Genomic DNA, 6,486 nt, shown 5'->3' with positions numbered 1-6,486 from the left:
ATTATAAAAAAATGCAAAAAAAAAAAAAAAATATATATATATATATATAGAACACCAAAGCAATTGATTAAATCGATGAACACAAATTACAGTTTCAAGGACATTCAAGTACTAAGATTTCACGAGGAGAAATAACGTTTTGAGAGGAGATATAATGCAAAATATCAGCATGCAATAAAAAAGAGTTTAAAAAATTGCAATTACTTCTTTACCTTAGATGGTTTATAGAAAGAAAAAGAAACTCAAAAATGAAAAATCAACAATAAACTAACCACACAATATGCTTCAGTGATTTTATGCACTAGGAGAATACAATACATTTAACTCCCTCATCCTTATAGACCTTTCCGCTAGTGTGTTCTACATGCAAAGCAAATGCTTCAACCTACCTGAATCAAATAATAAATCTCCTAGAATATACTTCCCACAAAAGTTAAAGTTCATATAAACAACCACAAAAATTTAAGGCATGCATATAGCTTGATAATCAAGCATGCAACAAAACTAAAAAAAATCCAATAGCACTGCAAACATCATAATCATAACAATTACCTTTAGCTTATCCCAACAAATTTGGGGACTGCTCTATAAATCCTCATTTTCAATTATTCATGATGAATGTTGCTTGAAATGTCAAACATATTATTCACAAATCATTTTGAACATTCATTTGTGTTACCTTATATTAATTGCTTCTCAATCATATTCCTCTTTCACCAACCAGTACAAGCGGTGCATTTTCTAACCTTTGCTAGAATGTTCAAACCAAGATAAATTTTAATTGCCTAATCTTTAATAGATATTACAGTAACCATTCATATAATAATCATAATTTAAATTAAAATCATTCATTAAACCATAAATCAATCTTACCATTCTTAACATATCCACATTTATCAGAAAATACTCCTATGGCACCTTCTCATATAATGATCCTTTCTGTGTTCTATACTATTTTACAATTGTCTTCACAGAAATCACTTAAATCTAATACATAAAGGTCATTTCTAATAATATTATGCTTCTCTTTTAATGGCCAACAATTTGCAACATAAAGCATTGCAGGTCTAACCATCATCTAATATATTTTTTTCTGAAGTTTGAGGGGGACTTTTATCACACAACAAGCCCGATGCATTCCTCCACTTCAACCATCCAACTTAAATTATGCTGATAATATCCTCATCTATTTCACCATCACTCTGAACAATAGACCCATTATATTGAAAATGTGTACTCTTATTAATGACTTGGTCACCCAAAGTCACAATCCCCATGATATTGAAAATGTGTACTCTTATTAATACATGATCACCCAAAGTCACAATCCCACCATTAGACCTGTTATTACTAAAATTATACTCCATATATTCAATTTTAGATTCACTCAAACGAAAGGCTTTAGACTCTAAGGTTGACCTTCATAATTCAAGTTTACCTTCAACTTCCTCTCTAGTCTTATCAACAAGAAGAATATACTCAGCAGGGTACAACCTCTTGCAAATGTTTAGTGAGAACACCATGACTAAAGTAAAAAAGAAAAAAAGATATGGGCTTAAGGCTGATCCTTGATGTAATCCAACATAAATAGAAAAATAATTGGTCAAATCAACTTGTGTTTGAACACAAGTAACAACACCTGCATATATATCATTAATGACTTGAATATAAGTATTATTAACCTCTTTCTTATCTCGAACTCTCCAATAGCACTTCGAACTTTATCATATGTTTTCTCTAAATCAATAAATATCATATGTAGATCCTCCTTATTCACTCTATACTTCTCCATCAAACCTTTCAATAAATGTATAGCTTTCATAGTAGACCAGCCCGGCATGAATTCAAATTGATTTTGAGAAACATTATTATCATGCCACAACCAATGCTCCATAACTCTCTCCCATAGTTTTAAAATATAACACATTAACTTGATTCCTCTATAGTTAGCACAATCTTATGCATCACCTTTTATTGTTAAAAATAACAATCAACACAGTCATTCTCCACTTATATGACATCTTTTTAGTCGTCAAAATAATATTAAAAAGTTTAGTAAGCCAAGAAATTCCTTCATCTCCTAAGCATTTACACACCTCTATTGAAATATCATCAGGTCCAACAACTTTTCCACACTTCATTTTCTTTAAAGTCTCTCTAACTTCGATTATAATATTATGTTAATAAAAAAAAAATCTTTATTTCCATTTAGGGGGCTAAGGTCACTAAAATCAATCACATTCTCATATTCATTGAAAAGTTTAGAAAAATATCTCATCCACCTTTGTTGAAGATCCTCTTCTAATAAAAGCACTTTTTGATCTTCATCCTTAAATACACTTCACTTAAACTAAATCCTTATTACTCCTATCTCTTTGTTTGACTAACTTATAAATAAATCTTTCTCCCTAAGTATCTAATCTATTATATAAATCATAGCTAAAATTTTTGCATTACATATTGCTTTCTTAGATTCCTTATATCGCATAAATCATTTATGCCTAAACATTGATATAAAATTCTTCTTCAAAGTACTTCAAAAAACTCTTAGACTAAAAATTCCATAAGACTTGTAAATAAAAAAGTTGCAATATCCCCTTTAACTCTTTAAATCTCAATGCACAATTCATTTGAACCAAAAGCTTTATCTTTAATACATCTTCTTCAAAGCTAACTACATTTAAATTTTTTGGAATCAATCTATAAACACAATGCTCTTCCAACATAACTTTTGCATAAAACTCCTATTTAATAATTTTTCAAAATAATTATTCTATATTTTCTTAATAAATTCACATTTAACTAAGATTATATTAATTTTGTAGCTAATACAATTAACAAGATCCAAGTCTCTAGGGCTCTAATCTCTTGGATTAACTATTTTATGTATATCTTTTTCAACTTATTTAATACAAAGCTTATCAACTAAGTTATTAAAAAGTTGTGCCTTTTGCAATGCTCGCTAAATTCTTTACAAGATTTGTAGAACTTATTCATTATAAGGACCACATCTCCTTGTCAATATACAATTGATCTTTAGAATCCCTAACATCTTCAAAGTTAACTCTACTTTTTGGAATCAATCTATATACACAATGCTCTTCCAACATAAATTATTGCATAAAACACCCATTTAATAGTTTTCCAAAATAATATTTTTATCTTTTCTAAATAAATTCATTTTCAACTAAGATTATATTAGTTTTGTAGCTGATACAACAAACACCATTAAAGTCTCTAGAGCTCTAATGTCTTGGATTAACTATTTTATATATCTTTTTTTTTTACTAGTTTAATAAAATGTTTGTTAAATAAATCATTACAAGTTGAACCTTTTGTAATGCTCACTACGTTCATTACAAGGTTTGTAGATCTTGTATAGTCATTATATAAAAAAAAATCATCTTATCAACATCCAATCTATTTTTAGAGTCCCTAAATTTTCTAAGGAATCTTCTTTGATAGAACTAGCTAAATTATCAACATTAGGTTTAGCTTGGCTGGAGAATTCCAATTTGCCTCTCTTAACAACCTCAGCTAGAAAGGATAAATTAGCATTGTGCAAACACTTAAACAAATTATAAAGAAGAAATAAAAGAAGAACAAAGATAAATAAAGCCTCATGCTTTAAGAACAACATTGTCTCACGAAAGAGAATCCGAAGGAGAAAAGGTTTTACATTCAAAGATAAAACATTAGGTGAATGCCTTCGACAATTAGAATTTTGCTCGCCTTGAATTTGTTTTCATTTCCATTTTGATTACGGGCTTTTGGTTGCAACTATTTATAATAAAGATATATTTTAAATGTAGTTTGAAGAAAATTTATGTATTTGGAAAATTTAGGGTTTTGTGAATTGTTTAAAAAAAAAGGAAAGTCCTTTGTTGTGATTGCAAGAAAAATGAATAAAAATTTTAATATTAATATTTTTTCAAAAACTTTTTGGAAAAATGAATTGGAGCAAAGATGAGGTTGACGGTTCCATCACGGGTGGTTGTTTGCTAGCATGGTTGGCGACAACACAGCAATAAGCAAGCGCTAGGAGAAATTGTGAGGTCATGAGCCTTGTGAAGAGCCAAGGGTGCGAGCAAGAGCTTGGAGAGCCAATGAGGTCGATAGTGCTTCAGAGCAAGAGGTCATTCGCCAACACTGGGGTTTAGTTGGGTTGGGCTGGGTTGGGTGGGTGAGGCAGGTGGGGGGGCAAGATCGAAGGAAGTTTGCAAGAAAGAGGATGTTGGGATTTGGAATTTACTTGGTATTGATGAATTCCAAATTCATCAAAAATAAATTGCTGGAAGTATTCAAATATAAATATTCTGGTTTATTTTCATCCTCAATCCAACACCTAAAAATTTAAAAGATCTGCATTTCAAATGCATCAAACTCATAATACACTCAACTAAAAATCCCCTTAGTGTATATATAAATAAAGTCCATTTACTTGTGTGAATTAAGGGATGGTTTAACTAAAACTAATTTTAATATTCTACTACCTATATTTTAAAAAATTATAGATCTATGCACAACTACATTCAACACTTCACTAAGTGGATTTCATGCATTTATAATGATAATCATGTTTTAGAACAACAAAAAACATAAATGTTTTAGGAAGCACTTTCTAAGTAAAATTTATTCAAAAGTTTATTGGTTTTATTTATGGACAAACCGAAAAAAAAAAGAAAAAAAAAATCTATACATTTATACTAAGAAACTGTAGGCATTTATACCGACATAGAATTCATCTCTTGATTTTAGTACCATGTAACCCATCCATGCAAACAATTTCTTTCTACTACAATTAACTTCATTGAATATTAACAAAAGGTTGCAACTAACAAATCACGAATATATAAAACTTTAACCCAGATTAAATTAGATAGATGTTTCAAGTTATTTTGACGTGATATTATGCCTATAAAACTATAGGAATATCTCTGTAACAAAGTTAAATTGGTAATATTCAAAAAACGTTTGTCCAACACACCTTAAAAACGTTTTACCTTTCAAGAAATAAAAATGTAAAAACAAAAATTAAATCGAGTGGAAACTTCTCATTTATCTACAGAAAGTTACAATTATAATTTATAAAAGGAAGCTACCAAGAATAAAGGATTTGTGATCCATAAATCTATGAATCTACTATCAATTCAATTTTCAAAAAGTATAAATTATTAAAGAAAAAATTAATCAAACGTTTAATTAAATCATAGCTCATTCCAAAGCATATAAATTACAAATAATTATGAAAACTCAACTATTTATAAAACTTAAAAAATATAACCTGAGGATGAACCTAACATAACAAATCTCTTTACAAAAGAGGTTCAATACGCAATATAGTATTAATTACAATTTATAATTGTATTAGAAATTTGATGTAGACAAAGGGGGGGTCAACACTAGTCCAAAATAAATCAAATTTTGGCTTCCCTTGAGTCCAGTAATTCATCATATTTGAGCTAAACTTTTAGTTCATTTATGAGCTGGACTTTAGTTCATTTATTGAACTAAGGGTTAGCTCATTATGAGCTAACATTTTAGTTCATTTATTATCTTTTAATTAAATGTTTTTAGGCTTTTTATGTTATAGTCTTTTGGGTTTCCAATGGGACTTTTGGAATCCCAAGTGTGGTGTTTAGTATTCCTATGTATGACCCCTTGGTTTCCACCAAGGTTTTAAAATTTTTTTGTTTGCCTCTTGGGATCTCACGGCTGGCTCCTTATTCCGTGACCGTCCCTTGTTTCCTGTGGCCGTGGCTCTCGGTCCGTGTGGTTCCCCTCATCTCCCGTGGCTGTCTCCTTGGTTCCTGGTTTGGGTGTTTAACCGTGAGCTTGGGGGGTAGTTTTCTATGTGTTTAATGCTTTGAATTTAATGTTAAATTAATGTAAGGTGTCTTTTGGTCTTCCCCTTTCATACCTATATATATGGGGGGTATTGTAATTTTTGAAATAGTTAAGTGAATGATATTTGATTTTTGGAAAAAAAATCTGTTAACCTGCGGGTTTGCTTGAAAATTCTGCGGGCTCTTTCCAACCTTTCTTCTCGGGCTTCTAATCTCTTTCGTCTCTCCGCAAGTGTCACTCCACCTGTATCCCTCTTCTATAAGTGAAGCAACTTTAGGGTGTCTTTTCGTTTGTGTTTTTTTAATTTCTTTTATTTCTTTAATTTGAAATGTAAGAGTTTGTTCGTCTCTTTTCTCATCTTTAGCCAATTTCGTCCGTAGAAGTCCGTCATATCTTTTGCGATCGGAAGATATAGGTCCCCTATATCTTTTGCCCGCATCAAAATTAGACTTAATTAAAAAGTCAAACCAATGAACACTTAAACTTAAAGCTACAATTTAAATCCAGCTTTGATTTAACACCGAGCATCTCATAGGCTTACGTAACCTAAGCTTACAACTGGCTTGATTCCTGTGAAATTAACTGTTGAAATCACTCCTTTGCATGACATTCAACTAGAATCTGACTTTATTTTGATTC

This window comes from Dendrobium catenatum, unplaced genomic scaffold (genome assembly GCF_001605985.2).
Source record: "Dendrobium catenatum unplaced genomic scaffold, ASM160598v2 fragScaff_scaffold_1557, whole genome shotgun sequence".
Lineage (NCBI taxonomy): Eukaryota > Viridiplantae > Streptophyta > Magnoliopsida > Asparagales > Orchidaceae > Dendrobium > Dendrobium catenatum.
Note: the sequence above shows the minus strand (reverse complement) of the source record.